Source organism: Pteropus medius, unplaced genomic scaffold (genome assembly GCF_902729225.1).
Source record: "Pteropus medius unplaced genomic scaffold, Ma_sr-lr_union100, whole genome shotgun sequence".
NCBI lineage: Eukaryota > Metazoa > Chordata > Mammalia > Chiroptera > Pteropodidae > Pteropus > Pteropus medius.
Window position 1 is genome coordinate 4322997 of NW_024346771.1, and position 18809 is coordinate 4341805.

General features: G+C 35.9%; 1 long non-coding RNA gene across 3 annotated transcripts in view; it reads left to right on the forward strand.

Annotated features, from left to right (window-relative positions):
* Positions 1–18809, forward strand: part of LOC120613828 (uncharacterized) — a 69364-nt gene that overhangs the window by 43629 nt on the left and 6926 nt on the right. For 2 of the 3 annotated variants that reach the window (XR_005655776.1, XR_005655777.1), the window contains exon 2: positions 17627–17723. This is a non-coding gene — a long non-coding RNA (uncharacterized LOC120613828). Of the gene's footprint in view, positions 1–13943; positions 14347–17626; positions 17724–18809 lie in introns of those variants that run through there. The other variant, XR_005655778.1, reaches the window with a different exon arrangement.

Here is an 18809-nt window from a genome sequence, read left to right on the forward strand (position 1 = left end):
GGTCAGAACCTTGGGTGTAGAGCGTGGACAGGGAGAAACAAAGACAGCCTCTCACAGTCTCCAGAGCTCCCTATAGGAGGAGGGGGAGGAATGAAGATGCGGCGAGTTCCCTGAACAGTCCTGCCTAGGAATTCTGTGAGCTCCACACAGCAGGTGACAAGGCCCAGTAATTAGGGCAAAAAGCAGAGAAGTGGGATGGCAGAGGAACAACAGTTGATTTTTACCTGCTGTGGTTGCAAAACTGAGGCTGAGCAGCAGCCCCCAAACCCAAACCACAGGACTCCTTCACCATATCCTCCAAGACTGAACACCGCAAAGCCTCAGGTAATCTGAGCTAATGCTACTGAAACTGTTGCTAACACTAACAGAGACTAAGACTGAAGGTAGCAAGCATGATTAAATACCTACGGGGGTAGGGAGAGGGAAAGGCATTATTAAGCCTTTATATGAAGTAGGGATCCAAGAGGCTTAGACACCACCTACTGGAAACTAAAAAAAAAAAGCTCCTTCTTTGCAACAGGTTAAAAGGAGACCTTTAAATTTTTCTGGAAAAAAAGCTGAACATACTTCCATCAATGCCCAGGTGAAGAAATAGTCCATTAAGCACCATGAACAACCAAGGTGGCAAGATATCTCAGAAAGAAAGAGAAAAACCTCCAAAAAATAGAAATATGCAACTTAAATGACAGAGAATTCAGGATGGTACTTCTGAAAAAATTCAGTGAGTTCCGAAACCAGTCAACTCAACAATTTTAGGAACTGAAAAAACAACTAGATGAGCAGACCAAGGAGACTGAAACCCTCAAAAAGAACAGAATAGATCTGTTTTCGGTTGAAAATGATCTTCTGCAAGAGTTGAAAAATGAAATAACAAGCTTGGGAAATAGAGTCGACCAAATAGAGGAAAGGATTAGTGATACTGAAAACAGAAATCTAGAAATATATCAGAAGGAAGAAGAGAGAAACCAAAGAATGAAAAATAATGAAAGAGAAACACAAGAACTAGCTTACACCATCAGGAGAGGAAACATAAAAACAATGCGCCTTCTCAAAGGGGACTAAAAAGAGCAAGGACTAGAAAGCATTTTCAGACAAATAGTTGATGAGAATTTCCCAAATCTAAGGAATGTGCTAGAGCTTAGGATTCAAGAAGTCAACAGAACACTGAATTAGCTCAATCTAAAACGGCCTTCACCAAGACATATTGCATTAAAATTATTGAAAATCAATGACAAAGAGAATTCTCAGAGCAGTCAGGGAGAAGATGGTAACTTTTAAAGGAAAGCCCATTAGATTATTGTCTGACTTCTCAGCAGAAACCTTACAAGCAAGAAAGGAGTGGAATCAAATATTCAAACTGTTAAGTGAAATGAAATACCAGCCTAGAATAATGTTTCCAGCTAAGCTCTCCTTTAGATATGAAGGAGAAATTAAGACCTTTCTAGACATGCAAAAATTGAGGGAATTGTCTACTATGAGGCCTGCACTACAGGAAATCCTGAAAGGGGTCAGCTCACCTAAAACAAAATGACAAAAACAAACAAAAATACAAAATTAGGACTAAAGTAACTATCAGGCAAATAGAAGCAGAGGAGTGCAACCCTTACTAAGAACAGGGCATTATAAGCTTAAACATTAAGAAGAGAATTGCTAGAGCAAGATAGTAATGAATGCTCAGCATACATAGGGACAAAATGGGACAATGATGACTGAAAAAGGGAGGATTCAAAGATCCAAATTTGCAAAGGGGAATGGAGATAAGGCATGCACAGAAGAAAATGTATGACTGTGTAGATAGATAGATAGATAGATAGATAGATAGATAGATAGATAGATGGATAGATATAGATATATAGATAGATATATTCTTTATAATGGTAACCACACACTAAAGAATCAGAACTAAAGTATATAAAATAAAACCAGAACCAGAGGCAAAATACATGAAAGCCAACCAAAATAAAGAAAACAATAACACAATGACAAAGAAGCAACGTAAACACCAAGCTACTAGAAAGCAAAAGATAAAATGGCAATAAGACCTCATATTTCAATAATTGCACTAAATGTAAATGGAATGAAATCACCAATAAAAAAGGCACAGAGATGCAGAATGAATCAAAAAAAAAAAACAAAAAACAAAACAACAAAAAAAAACAACAACCAACCATATGCTGCCTCCAGGAGATACATCTCAGTTCCAAAGACAAATGCAAACTCAAAGTGAAAGGGTGGAAAATGATATTTCAAGCAAATGAGATTCAGAGAAATGCGGGAGTGGTGGTACTAATATCAAATGGAACAGACTTCAAAATAAAAAAGTTAAAGCAATGTACTGAGGAACACTTCATAATGATAAAGGGAATCATGCACCAAGAAGACATACTACTTATTAGTATCTATGCTCCCAATCAGGGAGCCCTGAAATATATAAAACAATTACTAACAGAACTAAAGAGAGAAACATACCAAAACACTATCGTAGTAGGGGACCTAAATACTCCACTGTTGGATATGGACAGATCATCCAAACAGAAAATCAATAAGGAAATGACATCTTTAAATAACACATTAGACCAGCTGGACATAACTGACACTTACAGAGCCTTCCATCCCAAAACAGCTGTGTATACAGTCTTCTCTAGTGCACATGGAACATTCTCACAGATTGACCACATACTGGGATACAGAGATAGCCTCAATGAATATAAGAGGGTGAAAATCATGCCAACCGTATTCTCGGATCATAATGCTTTGAAACTAGAGAATTGTAAAAAGAAAGCAGGAAGAACCACAAATACTTGGAGATTAAATAACATACTACTGAAGAATAACTGGATCAGGGAAGAAATAAAAAAAGTGATTGAGAAATACATAGAAATGAATGATAATGATAGTATAACATACCAAAACATTTGGACACAGCAAAAGTAGTAATAAGAGAAAAGTTCATATCATTATAGGGTTATCTCCAAAAACAGAAATGAGCCCAAATAACCAACTTAATGCTTCATCTTAAAAAACTAGAAAAGAAAGAAAGAATGAAGCCTAAAGTCAGCAGAAGGAAAGAAATCAAAATTAGAGCAGAAGTAAATGAAATTGAAAACAAACAAACAAAAAACGATAGAAAAAATAAATGCAACAAAGAGTTGGTTCTTTGAGAAGGCTAATAAAATTGACAAACTCCTGGCTAGACTCATAGTGTTCCTATACTCTAATAATGAAGTGTCATAAAAAGAAGTGGAAAAAATAATTCCTTCTGCAATTGCAACATAAAGATTAATATATCCAGGAATAAATATATATAAAAAAACATGTGAAGGATCTATATAATGAAAACTATAATATCCTATTAAGAAAAAAAAAAGACACAAATAAACAAAATCAGTGATGAAAGAGGGGACATTATGACAGACACTGCAGAAATACAAAGAATACCATATAAGAATACTATGAAAAAGTATACAACACCAAATTTAATAACCTAGAAGAAATGGACCAGTACTTAGAAAAATACAACATTCCTAGACTGAATCAAGAAGAACTGGAAAACCAGTATATGGAAATGGAAACGATCACCAAAAGAGTAAAAGTCCAGGCTTCACTTCTGAATTCTACCAAACATTCAAAGAAGATTTAATGCCTATTCTCCTCAAAATATTTCAAAAAACTGAAGAGGAGGCAATACTTCCCAACTCATTTGATGAAGCCAATATTACCCTGACACCCAACCTGGTAAAAATAACACATTGTGGTTTTGATTTGTATTTTCCTAATAGCTAGCATTGTTGAGCATCTTTTCCTATATTTGTTGGCCATTTGTATATTCTCTAGGGAGAAGTGTCCATTTAGGTCCTCTGCCCATTTTTTGATTGGATTATTTGTTTTTTTTGTTGTTATTAAATTGTAAGAGTTCTTTGTATATTTTGAATATTAGGCCCTTACCGGAGGCATTGCTTGCAAATATGTTTTCCCTTTCTGATGGTTGTCTCTTTACCTCATTGACTGTTTCTTTTGCTATACAGAAGCTTTTTAGTTTAATGTAGTCCCATTCATTTATTTTACTTTTAATTTTCTTCCTTTTGAGGTCAAATTCATAAAATCCTCTTAAAGTCCAAGGTCCTATGTTTTCTTCCATGCATTTCAGGTCTTATATTCAGGTCCTTAATCCATTTTGAGTTAATTTTGGTATGTGGTGATAGACAACAGTCTAGTTTCATTCTTTTGTAGGTGGCTTTCCAGTTTTACCAGCACCATTTATTAAAGAGGCTCTCCTTTCTCCACTATATGTTTTTGGCTTTTTGTTGAAAATTATTTGCCCACATAAATATGGGTTTACTTCTGGACTCTCAATTCTGTTCCACTGGTTCGCATGTTTTTCTACCAGTACCATGCCATTTTGATTACTGTTGCATTGTAGTATAATTTGAAGTCGGGCAAAGTGATTCCTCCAGCCTTGTTCTTTTTTCACAGCATGGCTTTGACAATTCAGGGTCTTTTGTGCTTCCATACAAATATAATGAGTTTTTGTTCTATTTCATTAAAAAATGCCAATGGGATTTAGATAGGGACTGCATTAAATCTGCATAATGCTTTAGGTAATATAGTCGTTTTAACTATGTTGATTCTTCCAACCCAAGAACATGGAATTTCTTTCCATTTCTTTGTATCTTTTTTAGATTTCTTTTAATATAATAGGGTCTTATGTTATTGTTATATAGGTCCTCCACATGTTTCCAGATTTATTCCTGGGTATTTTTTTTATTTCATGAACAGAAGTAAAACCTAACTTAGGTCATTTTTTGTAAATGCCTCTGACTACTATAAAAGAAACTTAAATCATTTTTCTTAAAATGGTTTGAGATAATCAATTTCCCCCTGCAGGTGGAAAACCCCCAATGTAACAACCAATCATTTTCCAAGTTAACAATGTCCTCATTTTCCCTTTATAAGCCATCTTGCAACATCATGCCCCTGAGCTTCATATCAGTTTCGAATTTAAAAGCTCCAGTCCTTTTTTTCCTCCTTTTTAAAACTTTTATTTATTTTATATTCTATTATTTATTTGTTTGTTTGTTTGTTTGTTTGTTTATTTATCCTCCCCCTGCCTCCACACCACATGACCTTCCCACTTTGGCCTTCTTCATGTGATCTCTTCTCCTTTTTCTACTGCCTTGTTCTCGACTGCCACTCTTCACATGTCTATTTTTTTCAATTATTGTTTTCATACATTATGTTTCAGGAGTATAACACAGTGATTAGACATTTATATTACTTACAAACTGATCACTCCAATAAATTTAATACCTATCTGACACCATAATTATTACAATGCTACTTACAGTAATTCCAAAGCTATACTCAACATCCCCATAACTATTTTGTAACCATCAGTTTGTACTTTTAAGTCTTTCTCCTTCACTGTTCTTCCCACTCCCACCCTCAATCCAGGAACCATCAAAATGTTCTCTGTATCTACTAGCTTGTTTCTGTTGTTCCTTTGTTTATCCTGTTCTCTACATTCCATATATAAGTGAAATCATATAACATTTATGTCTTTCTCTTCCTGACTTACTCCACTTAACACAATATCCACTAGGCTCATCTATATTGTTGTGGATAACAATATTTTATTCTTTTTTATGATTGAGAAATATTCCATTATATATATGTACCACCTCATCTTTATCCATTTGTCCACTAATAGATATCTAGATTGCCTCCATATCTTGGCTATTGCAAATAATGTGGTAATGAACATGGGATGCATATGTCCCTTTGAAGTAGTGTTTTTTTTTTTAATAGTTTTTTTTTCCTTTTTAAATAAATACCTAGAAGTGGGATTACTGGGTTTTTCATTATCTTTTGTTACAGTCTTTATTTTGAACTCTGTTTTGTCCTAGTATTGCTACCTCAGATTTTTTTTTCCTTTTTTCTTTTTCATTTCAATTTTCATGAGGTAACTTTTTCTATCCCTTTACTTTCAGTCTGTGTGTCTTTTGATCTGAAGTGAATCTCTTGTATGGAGCTTATGTAGGGTTTGGTTTTCTTATCCATTCAGCCACCTTATGTCTTTTGATTGGAGCATTTAATCCATTTACTTTTAAAATAATTGTTACTAGATGTGTAGTTATAGCCATTTCATTATTCACATTTTTTACTTTTTTATTCCTCTTAAAGAAGTCCCTCTAATATTTCTTGTAATATTGGTTTGGTGTTGATAAACTCCTTTAGCTTTTTCTTATCTGGAAAACTCTACCTGTCCTTAGATTCTAAATAATAGCACTGCTGTATAATCTTGATTGTAGGTCCTCGCTTTTCATCACATTGGATATTTCCTGCCAATCCCTTCTGGCCTGCAAAATTTCTGTTGAGAAATCAGCTGTCAATCTTATGGGTGCTCCCTTGTAGATAACTAACTGCTTTTCTCTAACTGCTTTTAAGATTCTCTTTCTCTCTCTTAAATTTTGGCATTTTATTATGATGTGTCTTTGTGTGGGCCTCTTTGGGTTCATTTTGTTTGGGACTCTCTTTGCTTCCTGGGCTTGTATGTCTATTTCCTTTATCAGGTTAGGAAAGTTTTCCACCACCATTTCTTCAAATAGGTTTTCAATTCCTTGCTCTCTCATTTCTCCTTTTAGTACCCTATGATTAAAATGTTGGTACACTTGATGTCTCAGAGACCTTTAAACTATCCTCATTTTTTCAATTATTTTTTCTTTTTGCTGTTCTGATTGGGTGTTTTTTTTACTACTTTATCTTCCAAATTGCTTATTCAATTCTTTGCTTCATCTAATCTAATGTTGATTCCCTCTAATGTCTTTATTTCAGTTATTGTATTCTTCATTTCTGACTGGTTCTCTTTTGTGTTTTCTATATCTATTTTTAAGTTTCTTATTTCTTTGTTGAAGTTCTCACTGAAATTGTTAAGCATCCTTATAACCAGTGATTTGAACTCTGCATCTGGTAGATTGCTTATCTCCATTTTGTTTAGTTCTTTTTCTGGAACTTTATTCTGTTCTTTCATTTGAGACATGTTTCTTTGTCTCCCCACTTTGGCTCTCTCTCTGTGTTTGTTTCTATGTATTAGGTAGAGCTGCTATGTCTCCTGGTCTTAGTAGAGTGGCCATATCTTGTAGGTGTCTCATGGAGCCTAGTGGCACAGTCTCCCTGGTCTCCATATAGGATTCTCTAGATGTGTCCTGTGTGTGGATTGTGTGTACCCTTCTGTTGTAGTCAAGTCTTGGTTGCTGTTTGCACATCCATGGGAAGAACTGACCCTCAGGTTGATTGATTATGAGAACTGGCCATGACAATAGTGGAGGAAGTGTTGTGCAGTAGTTGACTCTATAAAGCAAGATTTACTTTCGCAGGGCTCTGGTGCCCACTGAGTCTACCTTTTAGTGTGTCATTTGTGGAGATGGCCAGATTATGTCTGGTTCTGTCTGAACTGGCTACTGGGTATGCTGGCCCAGAGCCTCCAGGAAAGAACCTGTTGCAGGCCAAGTTCAGCTGCCACCAGTGTCCTGCTTGGGGTCACCTGGCATGAGCCACAAAGCGATCTGTAGATGTATTCCACCTGTGCTGGGCTTGGAGGTTCCTGGGAGAGGTTAAGCTGAAAATTGAGGCAGGTTGCCCTTTTGCCAGACTTGGGGATACTTAGCAAAGGTATGGGGCATGCTGAGGTCAAATGCTACTTGTTTGGGGTTTTGGAACCTTTAAAAAAATCTTAGAAAATTCCACATCATGAGCCAAGAAATATCATTATGAAAAAGCCACTGGAAGTGGGTTGGGTGGGCTCACAAGTTAAATGGGGTAGGGTCTCAGGGACCCACCAGGGCAGGGTTAACTGTGTTAGCCAGGTTAATGGAGACTCAGATATGGCACCTGACAGAATCTGCATACCAGGAGTGGGGAGGGCTTAACAAAGAAACAATAATTTCTGCCAGTGCTTCTGTCTGGGATAAAGCTGCCCCTGCAGCCCTCACTCTGAAACCAAATAATTCAGTTCTGCCCCATATATCCCTGGCATCTTGGAAGCTGTTGCCCCAATGCTGGAGCTCAGAGTGAGTAAGTTATCAATGGGCAAGATATTTCTTTATAAGAAATATCTGGCCCACCAGCAGCCATTTGTCTCATTTAGCCTATCTCTGTTGGTTCTCACAACCAGAAATTGTGGTGACTTCTTTTCCTGGCACTGGAACCCTGGACTGAAGAACCTGGTGTGGAGCTGGGACTCCTTGCTCTCCCAAGTGGGGGTGCTCCACAGCTGAAATATCCCTCTCGATTCTACATTGCCTCACATGTGTGTGGTGCGGGGCCAGTCCATTCCCTGTCTCCACCTCTCCTACCAGTCTCGATGTGGCTTCCTCTATATAGTCCAAGTTTTATGACTTCTGTTCAGTTAGACTTCAGGTAATTCCCACTAATGGTTGTTCTATAGCTTAGTTGTAGTTTTGATATGATTGTTAAAAAAGACCAGCACAATATTTACCTACTCTGCAATCTTGACCAAAAGTCCAGAAAGCTCCAGTTCGCATATGCACAATAAAATCTTCCTAAATACTATTTTACTGATACGGTGAGTTCAATTTTGCTATTTCTGAATTTTTGACATTTTTTTAATGAATATTTTCACACATGCACTAATTTAGCACCTATCACCTGTCTTCATCAACTATCAATATCTTGCCATTCTTCTTAATTCATTACCATGTTTCCCCACATTTTCTTTTCGAGGGCAAGGAGAATTTTAACCCATTTCCCATTTAGAAAAAAAGTGCAGCTCACTGCCAGCATTAATTTAATTTTACATAAACGTGCTCTTTGAGGCTGAAGCAAATCTGACTGGTTTTCAATGTGAAAATAAAATATAAAAACCATTATTGGAGTTATTTCTAAACAGAATTTGTCTCTAATCCTGATGTAACAGAAATGTATACATAATTCAAATTCATCAAATGAATCTTTGGCTAACAACTGTTCTAGAACAATGTTAACATCACACATATGAATGCTACATTTTCTAGGATTTGACATTTTTAGCAATTGAGAATTACTATATTTTGTAAATGGAAATACCACTACTAAAAACAGAATGCTATAAATAGAATAATGTCATTTGTTTTCAAAGACAATTGATATTTCAGAGTGATGTGAAAATAATAATAAAAGGAAGGTATTTCATGGCAAACTTAGGGGATAAGTTTAGGACTGTAATTCATGAGTTATCTCAGGGTAAATATTGCAGCCACAAGTGACATCAGTGAGTATTCTCAGGGCAAATGGGAAATGGGTTAAGCAAATCCAAGAAGTCACATCACTTCACCTGTATACATTACAGTTTGTATCTGTAGTTGATATAAATGTAAAAGCACATAAACGTAGTATTATTATCCAATGAACAAAATTAATTTTCATTAATAATTGCTTGATATCATCTAATACTCAACCATGCTCATTTTCTCCTGATTATCTCAAAATATTTTTTTTGGAATTGTTTTTCATTTAATAATTAAGATCTCCAATGTGTTCATAAATTGCATTTAGTTAATATAGCTATTAAAGCTTCTTTTACCTTAACAATTTCCCCTTCCTTCCCTTTTTTATCATGCCAACTACTTGTTAAACACATTTGATTTTTCATTCTGGAGGATTTCTCACATTCTGGAGTGATCTGATTACTTTTGTTTGATTTTGTTTAACATATTTCTCTGTCCAAATTTTCTCTATAAACTGTCAAGTCATTAGATTCAAATTAATGTGTTTTCTTTTGGCAAAATCTTTTTCTCAATTGTTAGTACAGTGTACTTCCTTTTGAATCACTTCAGGAAACAATTTTTGGTGTCTTCTTTCTACAGATGTTACAATTGCTAACTGGGTTCAGGTGTTGCCAATCTGAGCCATACTTTGTAAAAATCCCCATTAACCTTTCACTCATAGTTTTGAAGCTATTGGTGATCATTGTACAGGCTGATTATTTCACTAGGTATCATAAAATGATGATTTCTATAATTCTATTCATCCTGCTACATTCATTAGCTAACATTCTTCTAGAATAAGAATTTTTTCTTCATCAATTATTTTGTTTCCCTGAAAGGCAAGATAAATGCTTGATGCAGACTCCATTTTGACCCAGTTTCAGAATAATGAGTTGGGGCATTATAATACAAAGCTGGAGCCCAGGATCATGTGACTCTAAGTATTTTTAATTTCCACTTATCCACAAACACATGGAATGCCCTTCCACTGGCTAACTCCAGCCACCCCTGCCCCTTGAAATGTGGTTTCTTCTCCAAAAATTTTATTCTATAGCAATAAATTTTTTTATTCTAGGAATATTATTGTGTTAGGATTGTTAATCAAGATACCAAAGTTAAATAAAAATCTATCCATTTGGAATATAGTGAGAATTTCTTTAAATGAGTGTTTGTTGAATAAATAAGTAAAAGAAGCAGTGACAATAACAATGAAGTAATTCCACAAATGTACCTCAAAAACCAGTGCATTATATTTCAGTACTTCTTTTCCTGGGCTTTACTGTTCTTAGAGATGCTGGCTTAGATAATAGTGATAATTTTGCATCTGTGGACACCATGAGCCAATTCTTGTGGGTACCATGGCTCCAGTCTTGGCCCTAGTTTTAAAGTCTGGTATGACCACCACTATATTATACATAAAAATACTGAAGCTCAGAGAGCCAAACATGGCCGGTTGAGTGGGATGGCTCTCAGGGCTGACTGCCCATCTGTTCTTGTGCACCACATTTTCCCTCCAGGGTGACTCTGATGTGCACTGCTCTGCAGGGCTGGGCTCACCACAGAGCAGCTGAGTGGCATAGCACAGAGTGTGCAACTGAAGGAGTTGTGGTTGACCTTTTCATACAAGAAAGCTCTGTTGTCATGTGCAGGTGGATCACCTGGCTGGCCCATGTGGAGCTTGTTCTCTTTACTGGGTCAATGTGGGTCTGTGTCCATGGGGTGAGGGTAGGGGAGAGCTGATCCTTATTCACAGAGGCACAAGGTTTCCCTTACATCCACCCAGAGAGGGGACATTTTTCTGATTTATAAAGGTGTGTATGTGGGAGTCTCTGTCTTTTTCAACAATTACTTCAGAACTAAGAATTGCTTGAATACTTAGTGTCTCTACCTATAAAGGATAGGGTGAAACTCTCTGGGCAGGTCAAGTTACCTCTCTCCTTTGCTTTAACCCCTCCAGTGACCCATCACACTGGGAATCAGATCCAAATGACTGACCAGAGCCTACATGCCTTTGGTCTCACCTCCTGATGCCCTTTCCCTTGTCTCTCTTTATCCTGGTCCCAGGGGCAAGGGTGCCTTCAGTGTACCCTGTGGAGGTACATACCACAGGGATACATTTATCACAATATAAATAACTAAATTTAAGAGAAGTGAATTCTACGTTCAAGAAATAAAATGCCTGCTGATTGCATTTTCTTCCTCATTAATACCAAACTAACATTTCCCATTTCACTCAGTTCTTCTGAATTCCAAACTGGGCATCCATTTTAAGAGACACAGTTAATCACCTGACAGAAGGAAAGCAGAAGGTGTGGGTGGGAAATAAGCAAACATAGTTGGTAGGAGACCTCTGCAAAGGAATCTGCAAGTAAACATACAATTATAGCTACTTGAGAGGCTTACACCATGGGAGGCGATTTCCATTTACCCATAGGTCTCAGTTCTGCTGCGTGGAAACAGTAAGAAAACAAGCAGATGGAACTATTTGATCATATACATTTTAAGCACTCTTGGCTGCCCCATTTCCTCAATCTGTGTTGGTCACACAATTTGAGAGTCTGAATTTAGAGAAAGCACGGTTTATGAATTTTAGTTTTCAAATTATGAAACTTTAACCTGCAGTTGAAAGAGAAACAAATGCCTGAAAGATGAGCACATCTGGACACAGCCCAGAGACATCCTTCTATCTTATCATTTAATACCTTATTATCACACATCAGCAAGAATGTGAGCACCTGGAATCTTTCCGCCAACCCCAGAACATTAAAAGTTATTCGCGTCTCTCTTTTGCTTCTCTCTCTTAGTATTTTCTTTTGTCTCTACCTATGAACAGTAGATAGATGGGCATGCATTCAATTGCTTATTTAGGGAGACAAAAAGGCTACTTCGAATCCCAAGTTCAACATGTATTAACACAACCATGTATTTTAGAAAGATTTTTAAAAAAATTTATTTAGATTTCTTTTCTTTCTCCTTTTGCAGTGTCAAATGGGATGTATATATTTTTTTACATTTCTTTTCCGTTAATCCAAATATTACTTGGTCATTCAATAATATTTTATAAGGCATCTATTATGTGCAAGTCATTTTTCTAGCACTGAGATATAAACACAATTAAGTAAAAGAAGCAGTGGCAATAACAACGAAGTAATAGTTGACATTCACAAGAGAAGCCACATTGAAGCTTTTAAGATTGATTCTGTAACATACTATTCATAATAATCAATAAATTAATACTGAAAAATAAATCTTATTTAGGTCCTTCATAATGCTTAATTAAGATATTAATTCAACAAATATTTATTGAGTATGTACTAAGTGTCAGGAACTCTCAAAAAACTTATATTTATGCCAGATGGTGATAAAGACAGTGATGAATAATGTTAATTAAAGGGCTAGAGAGAGAGAGAGACAGAGTGCCCAAGGAAGGCCTCTTTGATATGGTGACATTTAAACAGAGAAGGAATGAGCCTTCCAGATATCAGTTATCTGTGAGTGCAAAGAGCCTGAGACAAGAAAGAGTTAGGGATGTTCAAGGGATAGTCAGGAAGTCAGGTTGGCTACAGGAGAGAAAGAAATAAGTGATGAAGAAGGAAGTTAAGCTCTCTTATGCATGGTTGCAAATGTCCTAATAAAGATTTGGATTTTACTGAGTGTCTAAGGAGCCTGGAAACAGATGACTATAAAATAAATGTTATTTATTATAACGTTATAATAAAATAATACTGTCTCTATTTCTAAACTTTATGGATACCCTGAATAAGGAAAGACATGGCCAGCTTGCAGTGGATTTTGAGCAGAAGAGAGCAGTTATCTGCCTTTTGAAGGGGTTCAGAGTATGCCACCCCAAAATATGCCACACTAGCATAGGATTATGTTGACTTAAAGACAATTGAGAAAAAGAAAACAAAAGAAAAATGATCTGCCCACCCTCTGTCTACCAGGAAGGGCAGGACAGTTCCTAATCACCCTAGAGTTGTTTATCAGCCCAGAGATGGCACCAGATGAATCTACCTAGCAAATGTTGCTCAAATTGTTATTATCTTCCATTAGTTTCCCCTATTAATTTATCTGGCACAATTTACTGACCCTATAAGCTCAAAGTTTCTTTTATTTGTCTTATTACTTTAGAAAGTTATTATGATTTTGCTATAATGCTTTATAAGTGCAAGTTCTAACCACCCCTTTGAGTTACTTATCACTGAGTATGTCCACGTGTTTATGCAATGCATGCATTAATAAGTTTTTGTTTCTTTTTCTCTTATTAATCTGTCTTTTGTCAGTCTAATTTTTCAGGGCCCTAGCTGGAGATCTTAGGAGGGTAGAAAAAGAGAGTTAAATTTTTCCTCTTTGACAGTTTTATTTTACCAAATCATTTTGCCTGTTATGTTGAGAATAACCTGGAAGGTGGCAAGGGTAAACCAGGAAAAACAGGCTATAAAAATATTTTTGGTGAAAGATGTTAGTAGATTGAATTAGTTTGGAGATGGTAAGAAAGGCGAATTCTAGATATATGTCAAAGGCAGAGCCAAAAATATTTCATGTTAGATTGTGATATGGTATGAGAAATAAAAAAGAACAAGAACAACTCTAGGTTTTTGTCTTAAGGAGCTGGTAGCAAGGAGTGGAATTTTTATCAAGATGGGAGGATTAAGGGTTGAATATGTTTGGGGTAGGAGCTGGGGAGAAATGAAGGTTTTGGCTTGATGTATTTTAGAATAGGAAGCAAGTGGATATGAGGAGTGGACAGAAGGATATGTGAGTCTGAAATTTGAGATGTCAGTGGGGGGAAAAGTCTGGGCTGGTGATGAAGATTTGAGAGTTCTCAGGTATGGGTATTATTTGCAGATATGAGATCCCCTGGGAATACGCATAGAACAAATAGAAGAGTGACAACTGAGATCTACCCACTCCAAAATTTAGATATCGAGAAGATGAAGAGGAGGCCTGGAAATGTATCTGAGAAGGGATGACTAGTAAGATACAAAAATTGCCAAGAGAGAGTAGGCTCTTGAATGCCAAGTGAAGAGAAGGTTTCAAGGATCCATTGTTCAACTTTGACATGCTACTGAGAGTTTGACTCAAGGTGAAGACCTCACTTTCTTTTCTCGTTTTATGCCAGTCCTAAAAGCTGAATTTTGTGTCTGCATATCTTAAGAGCTAGTGGTAGTTTTTTTTTTAAAAACAATACTTTCATCTCTTCTTAAAATATATTACACATAATAATTAGAGAATAAAAACAGATGAATATGTTTTGAGATGGACTGCTGGGTTGTGGATTAGGCTGTTTCACTTGTTATGTTGATCTCATCACATTTTTCTTTCACTTTTATATCTCAAGAAAGAGATGATTTTCTAAATATCATTGACCTTTAGGACTGATAAGACATAATTGAAATTGTAAAAGTTAAAATCATAAGTGTCAAGAGCTGAAAACAGAAGTGCATGGGTTTATGATGGAAGAACATAGAAATTGAGCACAAAAAAATATAGTCAATTTTGCTTTCTATGTGGCTTATTTATTTATAACTTGCTTTGTTCTAAACTGTAATCTTCTAATAGGTAAAATCTATGTCTAAAATATCCATTATTTGCAGAAACTTAGACTAAGTGCATGGGGGTGTAACAAAGAATTTAAAAAATTAGAAACATAAATCTTCCAATTGACTCACTTTGGTCAATGTGTAGATGTTTCATACTTCTCAAATTTTGTTTTTACCCATGGTCATTTTTACCTATGGTCATATGGTCATTTAGACTCTTAAGCCCTCATGCTCAATCCAGGCAATGAGCAAATTTGTTTGATGAACACAATGTTGGTTAATATTTAAACACTTGGAGATTTTACATATACATCCACATTTCTGTTTTTTTTTTGAAAAACTGGTGGAGTAATAGCCTGAAGCTGAGTCACAATCACCCCATGTTGGCATGGCATGAATTCAGTCTTCAACTTGTCAAAATCCAAGCTCAACCTAATTTTTGATTTAAATTAACTGAATAAGCCTTATAGGCAATTCAGTTTTCAATCATTTGCCCACAAGATTTATTATATAAATTATTGCAACTTGAATACAATACAACTCATGTAGCTGAGTCATTAACATTTTTAAGATGAGAAAATAGTCTTCTTCTATGTACTTCATTATTTTTAATGCTAATTTAAATGGTGTAAAATTTCACATAAGTTAATGTTGATATGTCGAAATAAAATGCATATGGTTCTGATCGAGTGAATACATATACATATATGTATATATGTATACATATATATATATATATACACATATATTTACATATGGTAATATTTTCCAATGTCAAAGTATTGTAAAGAATTTATAAGTTGACTCACTTTAGCAGTACATATTTCTCATGTTGGATCAACCATTTTAATCTTTGAAATGGCTTTTATAAGTTGGTTTATTTGTTTCTTCAATTATTCTGTATTGATGGATTTTATGTGCCAGATACTGCTAGGAGACTAAGATTAGAAAGGGTTAAACTTGTTTCTCTGCTATCATGATTCAGTGGAAAGATAAATACAAAAGCAGAAAATCAAGGTCCAGTGGGATAAATTCTAGGAAAGTGTCAGCACAAGGTGCTATAGGATCAAAGTAGAGGAACCACTGACATTATTAAATGAGGATCTCCAGTGTCGGTAACTCCCAAGCTTCTTTGCTCTTAACTGTTTAATATCATGTACCTTAACTTAACATTGCTGCTCCTTTATGTTGATGTGTGATGGGTCTTAATCAGACCTCATTTGAGGATTCTCTCTCTCCTTCTCTATTGCTAGAGAGAGAGGGACAAGGGAAAAAATAGGGGAGAAGGAAAGGGATAGAAGGAGAAATATTAAAAAAAAATTAACCTGATTCCCAGTGATCAGTTTATATAACAGTAGGGGCTATTTAGCAAATAACTTTGTTGTCTTTAGTTTTGCCATATAACATAGATCGTTGTTTATATTCTCTAACCTCAGTTTGCATGTCTATTAATGAAGTATTAGTTTATATTAGTCTTTTTCAATTAGGGCTCCTCATATGAACTACAGAACATAGAAAGTAATTTTTGTGTCTAATTCCTCAGTTTTTCCAATGATGGTATATAAGGAAATAATTTCATTAATTCCATACACTGGATGCTTTAAGTCATTTAGGCTTAATTCTCTCAAGAATACTGATGGATTCTATTGTTGATTCTAATTTGTTTATTGCTGCTGTATCTCTCTCCACCTTGCAAATCAGAAGTTTACATTATGAATAAAGAATCTAAGTTACCATGTGTCAGAATATATTGCACTGCTCTGTGTGACATAAGCATTAGCTAGTTATAGTGTTTGGCCTTTGTGGACAATTGTTGCTGAGGCCAAGTTTGTCATTGTCATAGCTTGTGTAGTTTCTGTTTCCTTGAATATTGAAATCTTAGGGTTTCAAGAAAAGTAAGGAAGAAGAACTCTAGTGATCTAATATGATTTTAGGGCTAACTTTCTGATAGAGTAGCCTATAGTCCCATTTAGTTTACCAACGAGAATTATGAATTTAACCCAATATGACCTGCCATTGATACCACAGGAAGTCATAGTTTTAAGAGAGCAAATTAAAATAACAATAATAAAGAAAATGACAGCTACACATCACTGAGTAGTTGTTTTATACATCACCACATTAAACCTTTACAAGAACATCAGAAATAGCTTTTTTGTTCTTCACTTAACAGGTTGGGAAACTGAGAGGAGTTATTTCACTTACCCAAGATCCAGGTCTAGTAAGTGGCAGAAGCCATATGCAAATCATTGTCTCTATAACTTTGATAACCTTACACTATGCAGCTCTTCATCATGGCCTACAGAAGTTAAGCTATTGCTTCTCAGAGGGGAAAATGACAAGAACCAAACAAAGACTCCAGATCTGTTAGAACCTTGTGAAGACTGAACAATGGCAAAAAATAGGCTGAGTGTTGAGGGTCCAAGGAATTCAGGAGATATACTCCAGGCATCTTCAGCACACATCCGAAGTTTAAGGAAAGACCTTCGATTCCACCCACCAGCAGCTGGTGCCATCAAGTCTCAGCCCCAGGTTGCCTTTGTCAGAACTGAAGCAGTGGCCAGGGGAGAGAAGGCAGAAAGGAGAATCTGTAGATCCAGACCCCTGTCTTCATGTTAGTTGGGAAGGGGCTGGTACTGGTGCTGATTGTGGATCCACCTGTTAAAGTATGAAACTGTGCTCAAAGTTTTTGTTACGAAAATTTTCTTTGAAATATTGTAGCAGAACTTAGTGCTCTGCATGCATCCCCTGAAATACATTTTAATGTTTCTATATAATTCTCTACCAATGTGGGGAAGTTCTTGTCTTTTTTTTTTTTTTCAGGTACTTTCTTCAGACCAGTGGAATGATTCTTGCAGAGAGCCAAAGTGCCTGAGAGTTTATATCATTCCAGGGAAGACCTTTCCAGTGACATACAGGGGTAAGGTCATGGAGACGCAGCTCCCTTACCTGGACAAGACAGGTCTAAACATAAATTACACTATAATTTCCCCTGTAGGATTGGCTGTTGCTGCTTCTGTAGGATGACGTTAGTCTGAATTCGCACCTTTATTTGGCTCTTCTTTGCTGCCTGTCTGTCTGTCTCACTAGTTTTTCCTTAACAAGTAATTTGATCATGATCCTTATCTTAGGATTTGCTTTTGAGAAAACTCACCTAAGACATGCAACATTCATATTTATATGTTACATGTTATATATTCAATCATGTCCATGGAGTGTAATATTCATGGGAAAAGATGCACAATGTTTGGAGCCAGATAAATTTTGTTTAAAGACAAACTGAATCACTTCTACTGATGCTCTTGGACAAGGTAACTTTCCCACTCACCCAACATCTTACTTGTTTCATAATGTATGCAATGTCAATAAAGATACTTAAATTGGAAGAGCCTGAATTCAATGGGATAAAGTATTTAAATCACCTAGTACTCAGTGTTTCTACATATTATAACCCCAAACAAAATGAGTTTTGAGACATCAAATCCCAGAACAGTCATGAAGAAACTGCATTTAAGATATAATTTTCCTTTTATTGTGTTTTTGCATAGATCTCTCTCATATGACAAAAGAAAAAAAAATCCTACATCACTGGCCTTCATAGAGACAGTCAATGCCTGCTTGGAATACTATATTGTTGCTGCCAATTTGTTCTCACCCTCGGAGGCATTGTGATCTGTGGACAGAGAAATAAATATTTCTGTTTATTTCTTCATTTAGTACATGTCATCCTGCATTGATCTTGGCTATTTCCCACAAAGGGATGTATGTAGAAGAAGTTTTCACAGCACACATAAATATTAAAGGCATATTTAGTTCTCCACAGTCAGTAAGGATGAGAAGACAAACAGGCCCATCACTGAAGGATGTGTTTGAGGATATGTTAAGGGCTGACCATCAAAATGACCTGCATGTAAGTCCTACAAAGTGTGCCTTTCAAAAAATTCAATGACCTGTCATCTTCCTTTAGGGTTTGATAGTATAGGTTGGACTGAGTCCTATATCATTT